General features: G+C 48.7%; 1 protein-coding gene across 3 annotated transcripts in view; it reads right to left on the bottom strand.

Annotated features, from left to right (window-relative positions):
• Positions 1-592: 592 nt before the first annotated feature.
• Positions 593-10409, bottom strand: part of samd12 (sterile alpha motif domain containing 12) — a 170341-nt gene continuing 160524 nt past the window's right edge. For all 3 annotated transcript variants that reach the window (XM_028817550.2, XM_051935999.1, XM_051936000.1), the window contains exon 6: positions 593-896. The gene's annotated coding sequence lies outside the window, so the exon portion shown is untranslated. The remainder of the gene's footprint in view (positions 897-10409) is intronic.

Below are 10409 nucleotides of genomic sequence, written 5' to 3'. Positions count from 1 at the left end.
CTTGGCAGGGATGCCATGTTGGCAGTTTTTTTTGTTTTGTTTTGCCACAGACTGGTCCAGAAGCTGCTGTACTGCCCCAGTCCCCTAGTAGGCAGCAGCAGCAGCATTTCTCGGCCGTACTTGAGGTTATCACAGAGGCTACTGGGAAATGTAGTGTTTGGGAGGGTCTCCATGGAAACAAAGGGGCTTCCTGCCAGAATGAAGTAGGACTCAAACGGAGGCGAGAACTGACCTGGCATCCTTGTTGAGACACGCTGCCCACCAGTCCAACTCCATCCATTTACTTCTGGGCTCCGGGGTTCAAGCCCCTGCCTGAGCTGCGGGTGTCGCTTTCTCCATCGGCTTTCTGGTGTCCACATCTCCATGACTGGCTAACTGGTGCCCTAAAATGAGCAGAAGGCTGTGTGGCTAGGTCTTGGATTGGCACCCCGTCCAGGGTGAGTTCTTGTGCCCCTGGACTGGACTTGGTGGGCCTCGCAGTGGATGTATTTAGGGTGGCGTCACCATTCTGTGCTGCAGTGCTGATGTCTCCCAAGTCCCATAAAGACGTCTGTCATATCGGAATAAATAAAGAAGTTGGGAGCCCGTAACATTGACGTCATTTTATCGGTTTTATTTTTGTGATTGTATTTTCCGTTATAACATATACATACATACAGTTCATATATTCTCTCACCCGCTTCATGGAGGTCAGGGTTGTGGGGGTCTATACAGTGTTAAGCGATTACAAAAGATCCGCAGCATTCACTCCAAACCCCAAAGCCTTGCCTAAAATGTCCTAACTGGCCAGCATGGTGGGGCGCGGGTGTGTGCGTGATTGTGCACGGCCGGGGCTGGCGTCCCATCCAGGCTGGGCTCCGGCGTCCAAGTCTCATGCTCCTCCGGCTTCTGGAAACCTGGAAAAGATAAAGGGAGCTCAGAAAACGGGCAGCTGGGCTAAGGATTTGGGGTCACCGCTAATATTACGGAATAACAAGTGCTGACCAACCGTCAAACGTACAGGGTGGGACTTCGACTGGGGACAGGCGGACACCTTTATGGCCACTCGCTTCATGTGCTGATGTGACACAAGGCAGGACACGACCTCCTAAACGCCATGTGACCAGGTCAGTGTCATCGGGAGAGGAAGACAATCCCAGCAGCACAGAGCGCAAGGCAGGAGAGCAACGCCGGACAGCCCACTAGGGAGACCACCAAGAGGCGACCCTCAACGCACATGCAGGCAGTCCATGGGGGACTTCTGGGACCACCGCTTCTGGGTACGCCTCTGATGGGGGAGGTCATGCAACATTTCAAAGGACTGAGAGCGTCGGTGATGGGCAGGAAAGGGGGGGACACAGAGGGGCCGGACAGAGAAATATATAACTATGAAAGGCGCTATATGGGAGATTGATGAATAGATATGAAAGAGAAACTATATACTAAGACAGATAGAAGAGGAGCTATATAATGGACAGATAAGTATGAAAGGCACTATATAATAGATAGATAGATAGATAGATAGATAGATAGATAGATAGATAGATAGATAGATAGATAGATAGATAGATAGATAGATAGATAGAGTGAAAGGCACTATATAATAGACAGACTGATAGATATGAGAGGCGCTATATCAAGAATACGTAGAATAACATGAAAGACATTATATAATAGATATGAAAAGCACCATATAAAAATAGAAAAGTCAGAATGATAGACGTGAAAGGCACTATATAATAGAGAAATAAGAAAAGCACTATATAATAAATAGGCAAACAGATATGATGGGAACTACGTAACAGGTATACAGTATAACTAAACATATTACAAACTATACTAACTATATCATAGTTAAGAAAGGCATTATAAAACACAGACAGACAGATGGAAGTCAGTACATAATAGACAGATATGAAAGGCACTCCATGAGATAGACAGATACTATAGATGTGAAAGGCGCTATATAATAGACAGACAGACAGACAGAGATGATCCTGCCCAGCGGTTTCACTTTTATTCTTGATCTGTTGCCCTCCCGCTCCCCTGCCAGGCTCCTTTGCCAACTTCTGTTCCCTTGCCAGGCGTGGTGCTGGAGGATGCAGAGAGCAGACGCCGATTCTTTAAAGAGCACACAAATCGTTAACGAAGGATTCCTGTAGCCTGACGAGGTCATCTTTCCGTACACAAAGCCATCTTTGCCACCTGCTAAATGGATTCAATTCGTCATTCTGCTTGAACTGTGCCAGTCTCTGCCTATCAGCAATGCGTGGAGACGGGAGAAACTTCCAGAAGGAGGAGCGACACTGTCTGGGAGTTGTGACAGGCCAGGAGCCTCGCCTCAGTTAAAGACACATGGAGGCCCACTCGTTTTCACCTAAAGGACTCTCAGACCGTGTAAAAGAAGATCCTCTGGTCCGATGAAGCCAAGAAAAGCATCATGTCTGGGGAAGAAATGACACCCACACCAATGCAATGCCATGCCAGTGGTGAGGTGTGGTGGTGTCAGCATCAGGGACTGGGAAACTCATCAGGGTTGAGGGGAAGCTGAATGGAGCAAAGCACAGAGAGATCCTTAATGAAAACCTGTGCAGAGCCCTGGGGACGCCACGCTGAGCAGAAGGTTCCTCTTCCAACAGGACAAAGCAAAGAGGACATAGGAGTGGCTTGGGGGGAACAACACAGGGAATGTCCTTGAGTGGCCCAGACTTGAAACCAATGGAACATCTCCGGAGAGACCACCGGCGGTCTTCATCCAACCTGACAGAGCCCAAGTGGATCTGCAGAGGAGAGAAGCAGGAATCCCCCAAATCCAGGGGTGCCAAGCTCCAGGGTGGAATGGCTGCCACAAGTAGGCGTGGAGTGAAGGCTCTGAACACTCGGGTCAGTGGGTTATTTCAGCTTTTTATTTCTATTAAGTTTTCAAAAATTCCTAAAGTCCTGGTTTCGCTTTGTCATTCTGGGGTATGGAGTGTTACTTGATGAGGGGAAAAATCAAATGAATGGAAATGATTTTAGCACAAAACTACGACATCACGAAATGTGGAAAAAGTGATAGGGGTCCACCATTTTAAACTTCCGGCTGGGAGAGGACGCAGGCGCTGGCTGTTCGCCGCTTCTCCACGCTATACTCATTACTTAAGTATTTTTACTATCTTGCCTTGCCTTTGTTTAATCTTTTTACGCTGCACTTTGAGATTTACTGCTAAAGTAAAGTTTCCCTATAAATAAAATGCATTAATTTTATTCCCAATGGATTTTTGGCCCGGTGCTTTAGGAGCAGCCTGCATGTATAGAAGGGGCTAACAGTTACTGGAAACTCAATGCTGACCGTTCCATTAACGCCATTTTTTGTTTTTGTCCCCCTTTTCGGTTTATTTTGAGTTGTGACGCTGTCATTTACTTTGTGACCCAGTGAGTCGGCCGTGGCCCAGGTGGCACACAGGAGGTATCCTTTTTATTGGTGCCCAGGGGCAGGGAGTGGGCACCTTCTCGGGCTTCATTTAGTGACGCTCACTCCTGTGATGTGAGGGCCGCCACTCCGCATCCAAAATAATAAGAAGAGAAGCTGTGAATTGAAACAAACAATGGCTTATTCCCTTGTCGCGGCGCAGGTTTGACTACTGTGCACAAAGACTGCGAGGTGTTAATTGGAAGTTTCACAGGCCCCCTCTGCCTCGTGCGTCTGCATTTCAGAGATGGCGTTGCTAGGAGTACGGGAGTCCTGCACTGTGACTCGAGCAGTAATTGGTTCGGCGTGACTTGCTGGCCTTGTTAACACGCCGCTTTATGTTTTCTTATTTTGATTTGGAGACGGAAGCCGCAAGGAGGGAGCAGAGAGAGAAACTAATTAAGACACGGCGACGACGACGAAGACATCGGTAGGCACCTTCAGGGAAGTCGAGTAAAACGTCCATTCTTCAATAAATGTGTGGCTTTAGGGGGAACACAGAATACGCGTCGTGGTCCTGCTGCAGTCCTCAGAAAGGAGAAGACGACGACGAGGAGCTTCAAGGGATCACAACGAACTGTTAAGGACGGGCTTAATCAACATCAAGCGGTGACCAGCGTGGAGTGAGGGTCTTCAGAAAGTCTTCAGACCCCTACGCTTACTCGCATCTTGTTATGTTGCCCCCTTGTGCTAAAATCATTTCAATTCCTGTGTTCCCCTCACCAAGCAACACTCAATACCCCCAAAATGACAAAGCGATAACTGGAATGTAGGAACGTCTGACTTCATTGAAGCCCCTCTGACAGCCATTCCAATCCTGGAGTCTTCTTGCGTCGCACACCCAGATTCGGGGGATTCTCTGCCATTCTTCACCGCAGGTGCCCCACCTCAAGCTCTGCCAGGTTAGATGGAGACCATCAGTGGACTTTCGGGTCTCTCCAGAGATATCCGACTGGGTTCAGACGGGACATCTCAAGAACACTCATGGAGCAGACCCCTAAGCCGTTGTCTTGCGACCCTTCAGCCCACTTTGGGGTCCGCAGTGCTCTGGAGGGCTTCCACTCCTGAACCGTGACAAGGTGGGAGTGTAAAAACAGGTGAAGGAGGAAGCACCACGGCGATTTCATAAACCTCTCGACGCCTCTCGTTAATCAGGTAATTGCTACAAGTCGCTGAGAGACGTGCCGCTGGTAAGGAACAATTAAGACCAGACGCCGCGGGGCTGAGCTGGAATGTGTCGGAGAACACGGATACGGACAGCCATGAAGGAATCACCGCAGATAAGTGTCAGAACGTTTACGGGACCGTGCCATCTGTCTGGTGAAGGGGGCTGTCGGGCCGCACATGGAGATGTAGGGGTATCTGTAGGGGTGGGGTGCCGACTCATTAAGCTTTACATTCATGTCGCCCGCTTTAGAGGTGTTAACTCTCATGCCCCACATGTACCTTTATTTCCCGCTTATTCGATTTCTAAAAATACAAACAGAAAGCGGTGATATTCACTCATTCTAAATGTGTGCTCCGAAAATGTCAGGGAGGGAAGTGTGTTTACCACACCATCGGTCATTAAGTACCCCGCTTAGTCCAGAACAGGGTCACAGGGGGTCTGCTACAGCCTGTCCCAGCAAGAAACGGGCGCCAAGGCAGGAACAAACGGACGGGGCGCCCTGCGCCACATCAGCTGTCCTTTAAATCACTGATTCACAGCCCAAGTTTATTCAGGGCTGGGTTGTTCCCCCTTGGTTGAATTTGTGCGGGGGGGGGGGGATGGTGGGGGGTGGTTTGTTCCTTGCGAGTAACCATTGGAGATTCCCCCATTTTGTGTCCCCTTTGGTGAACTGAGCGCGATCATCCGAGGAGAGGGGGTGGGATGGTGTGGGGGTTCAATTTAGCACAATCATTGGAGACCGCGCCCTCCCCGCTGCTGGTGAATTGGACACAATCTTGGGGTCTTTGTACCCCCTTGGCGACTCGCCAGGACCCCCTACCATTACAAACAATGGCCAAGTGGTCTGCGACCCCTGCTCAGCCTTCAGTACTCGTCTGGAGATCGGAGAACACGACATGAAATTGCGATTTGGATTTTTTTTGGTTTTGTTTCTTTCTCCTCCTTGCTTGATATCAAACATCGGCTGCGTCTCCGTTGACGTATTTTGTGCTTCATGATGCACCTCACGTTTTCACTAGGGGGCCAGCCTGCATGCAGGCCAGTTTAGCACCCAAACTCTCTGACTGCGATGGCACGTTGTCGCAATATGAGCCAAACATGGTGCCAATGCACGGGAGCATCGGGTGTGTGTCACAAATGAGTAAAAATACACGGAGAGACTTAGATGTGAAACTGTAGTTGGCACAATTTCTGTTTGCTCCCGAGCGCAGGAGGACTCTCCAGAAGACTACTGTTTTTGTTGTGGTGGGGGTCCTAGGGTGACCCTATTTTCCCCTTTATGCTCCTTTTTTACATTAATCACAGTTGGCAGTGAAGGACATGGCAGCGACGTTGGCTGAATGCCCTGGGGTGGTGTGTTTTGTGAGTGGCACATGAATCAGGTTCCTCCAAGTGTTTCTGGTGTCACACGCATACACATAGGGGGCAGCTAAAGAGCCCCAGTGACTGCAATTCTGTCTCCGCTCCAGGGGCTGGCGCTGTGCCCTAATGCCTCGCTCGCTGTCTCTCTCTTACTCTGCAGACCGATTGATTGACAGCTAGGACACCTCTGATGTCACTTCCGGTGTCCGTCCACCTGGACCCGCCTCATCCTGTCAGAAGGGTCCAAAACCAGAAGCTCCACCATCTTGAAGTCAGATCGGCAGACACGACTCCACAGTATGTTGTGTGTTATTGCTGCCTCTAAATATATGGAGTGGCCATCTTGGCACGCCAACTCTTTTATCATTGTCCTCTCTTTCTGTTACACTAGTAATATCAAATATTAAAGAGACGGACCTCTATAATTAGCTGGTGCTCAGGCCCTACAAGATCAGATGAGAGCTTTGGTTAACTGTTTTGAAGCTGTCCGTGGCAGCGAGGGGGCAAAGTGACCATAGTTGGGCCCGGACCCTTTAAGAAAAGTCTGCATTACAAGACAAACGTCGCTGGATTTACATGTCAGTCTCAGCTTCATGGGACGTCCTGCAGCGAAGTTACTCGGAGGTAAAAGGAGCCGCTCCACCTCACCTCAAGGAGTCAGAGTCGGGAGGCAGCAGGCGACGCGCATCAGGAGGACGGATGGAGAGAAGCCGTGATGATGTTTGTGTATTCTGGCTGGTGCTTAACTGGAAAAGTGTTACTTACAAATAAAAACATTTTATGTGAACGCGGCATTGTGTGACATTGTGTCTGTGGCTTGGGGCTCACTGGCGCCCCCTTGTGGTCACACGGTGTAATTTTCGGATTGCCTTTACTTTTTGCTTTACCCTCCTACAGGTAATGGATTCCTTGGCCAATGAAACCCTGGGAAAGATCTTGGAAAAAATTAAAACACAGAAGAACAGACAGAAAAAAATAAAATCTGCCAGCCAAATCACGGCACGTAGAAAATGAAGCTCCCAGTACACTTGAGACAGGATTGAGAGACGCTGGCTAAGACACGACAGCCATGCTGCTCATCCACGGACGTTCATTTCTGTTATTAAATTTGAAAACTGAAGCAAAGGGAGAGCCGCGGATTCCAGGGCACTCAGTTTTGGGTTTATAAGAAGCTTCAGTTGCCAGTCTTCACAGGCTCACCAAGGGTTACAAGCCCCCCCATATCCCTAATTATTTGCGATATCATTCCCATAATGCTCTTACACAGAATCACGCTTGAAATTACATAATTGAATGACATTTGTTTAATTCTGATGGAATTTGATTAACACGTCAGGCCTTCTCTTCCTCTCATAGAAGCGGCTGGCAGTTCATTTAAAATGAGGCCCAATTCCCCATCCATCTTAATGCCCACCAATGGGATCTATTTATTTATTTTTATTTTTTTTTTAGCCCCGAGTTACTGCAATCCATTATCATTACAGGAGGCTACAACACAAGTGTCTAATATTCAATGAACATAAATAAAATTAAATAAATAAATAAAGTGCCATGGAAATCAAGAGCAAGTTAGAAAAGAAATGAGAAGGCAGAGGCTGGCGTGGAATAGGCAGGCAGGCTGGCTGGCCATGGTGCGCTCATCTGTCATTCTGCCAGCTCCGAGTCCCTCTAGGAGAAGGCTGGAAAGCTCAACTTTATTGTGACGGATGTGCCGCTCCCATGTGACATGAATCAGGGTGACAGTCATGACGAGAAAAGAGGGCCATGGCAGTGTCTGCTCTTGGGGGCATTCTCTGTATGCCAAACATTGGGCATCGACGGGCCTCCCATAGGACCTCGGGTTCAAGTCAAGTCAGGTTTACTCAGTGCGATGACCGTCTGACTTGAATGAAAGGAACGGATGAGGTGGAACCTGAATGGGAGGAAAGCCCATTTGGAGCTCTAGGCAGGGTGGTTGGGTTATATTTGGGTCCCGCTTGGTCCCCAGCAGCATGCAGTCCCTCAAATGCACAAATGGTACATTACTGCAGATTTAAAAGAGTGTGAGCCCCTTGGCATACACAGTGTGCGTACTTTCATTTTCATAAACAGTGCCCAGCTGGTGAGAGTAGCCACTCAGCATCATCACAGTTTGATGACCAGCTGGGTGGGGCCGAGGTCCCCCTCAATATCCAGAGTTTGTGCGCCTACAGAAACACAAATGGCGCTCCCTTTCTGTACATACCGGGGGCATTATTGTCATATTTCTATGACCTGGGGGTGGTGGGCCCCCCTCAGTGTCTGGAGCATGCCCCTTAGATGACGGTGTCCGAGATGGCTGCCTATGTTGCCTAATGGATTGACAGGCTACGATAAAAACTATTATATATTAAAGAAAAAATAATAATGTAGTAACAAGGAAAAGACTGAAATATTACACTGAATAATGGGAGAAAGACTATGCCAGGGTAGGGGCAAGGTGGGCTCATGTGGCAAGACGCATTTGGGTCCAGGGTGATGTGCAGTTTTAAATAAATAAAAGGCAGAGTGAAGGCATTTCTATCAGAGAACTGTAAATGCCACAGGGGTTGGAGGGGCATTCTGACCAGAGAAGGGGATGGTTCCTTACCCAGACGGGAGGCTCTGAACAGACAGGTGGGTAGCCTGACCAGGAGAGAGGAAGGAGCCAGGCACAGAAGTGATGGCTGGAGTGGAAGGACAGACAGCTCACCAGAAGATGTCGCTAGGGTCTCTTCATTCCCTTCGGTTGCTAGACAGCAGCAACCTTCCGTATCAGTGCCCATTTGGGAACCAGCAGGGAATGCTGGGAGATGTAGTCCAGCAACAGACCCCTTGCTGGGGACCATGGGTAGAACATGGGGGTGTTGCAGGGAGATGCACTCCCTAATAAATGGGACTTCTGTATGACCCAGAAGTACTTCCATCGGGCAGCGGGCCTGGCACCAGTAATACTCCTGGGTCCTTAATAAAAAGGACTGCACTCTCTTGTCCAGGCTGGGAGGACGTAGAGCAACACTCGACTGGAGGAGGGCAGTGCGGTGGTGAGAAGAAGAGAGGCGTTGTGGAGAGAGAGAATCCGTATATTTGTGAATAATTGGTGAAGAAACCTTCCTTTGTTTGAACCCGGGACTCTCTGTGTGAGCGTGTCTGGGGCTTGCTGACTCCCCCGGTTTCCATCACAAATGATAAGCCACACTGAGGTAAATGGCAGGAAGGGAGAAGAGCAGTGAGGGCAAAGCAGTATGCCAACCCAAAGCCGGCTGGCAGGCCAGTGCACCATCCAGGCCTGGGGACGACACGAGCAAATGTCCACAAAGACCGGCGCTTATTTCAGATTTCATCCGTGAACACCACACTCCCACCAGAGACCACCTCCCTCCACAACGCACTGGCATTCAGACACAAAAGACGGGCCGCATACCCACAGTCGAGCATATTTAAAAAAAAAAAAAAAAACAAGTCCGGCCGTCTGGCTTTAATTTTATTCACGCAATGTCTTCTCCTTGGGGATGGAGTGGATCTCTCCTGTCAATTTGCTGTAAACACCAAACACCTCATAAGGTCTGAAGCCTTTTAAATTCAGGCTGTCTTCATAACGATAACAGCATTATCAATCTTACTCCCATGAGAAATAAATTAGATTTGTAACACTCTGCCATCAGCCGCTAAACAACTTAAAGCACACATGACCTAAACCAATTCACAGCGGGCCAGAAGAGAATGACATTTAAACGCATTTTTCCATTACTGTATGTATGTGCCATAAATGGAATCCACTGTCTGTCTATCAGGCCCATGCAGTGGGCTCCAGCTGCTCAAGTGTGAGGGGAAAATTAAAGTTTGAATGAAATGTGGGATCTTATTTAATCACACCTGGCGCTTCAATCTTGCATTGGCATCAAGCTGCTCTACTGTATCAAATTGGGCCTTGTGACATTTTAGGGCCAGAAAATAGAATTAACCATTCTGTAGCCTGAAAGGAAGGAAACCAGCAGATCAGCCCCCCCCCCCCAAAAGAAAATCTCGTGCCCACGTGAAACTTCTCATTTGCATTCCATCTTCAGGAGTGACAAAAACTGATATTACTCGAGTGTCAGAACATTGATGGGACTGCGCCATCTGTGAAGAAGGGGGGCGGTCAGGCCGGACATAGAGAGCACCTGTCTTCGATGAGTGACAATGAGAAGAACACCCAAATGTCACGGTGACGGTGGCCATACGGTCTAAGGGACTTCACCACCCCGGGTGAGGAGAGAGCTGCAAAAGGCAACCATTAGGAAGACTCCAAATGACAATTCAACCGCAGTGAGGGGGTGACGAAAGAATGGACTGAGCTCTACGGAGAAGAACACTCATATGGGACATACGCCAAAAAATCTCTGGAACTGTTATATAAAAATATTATCAAGAGTCATCAAAGTCCCCTCCTTGACATGCAATACACTTGTC

This window comes from Erpetoichthys calabaricus, chromosome 13 (genome assembly GCF_900747795.2).
Source record: "Erpetoichthys calabaricus chromosome 13, fErpCal1.3, whole genome shotgun sequence".
In the NCBI taxonomy this organism is placed as follows: domain Eukaryota; kingdom Metazoa; phylum Chordata; class Cladistia; order Polypteriformes; family Polypteridae; genus Erpetoichthys; species Erpetoichthys calabaricus.
This window is presented reverse-complemented; position numbering and strand designations above follow the sequence as displayed.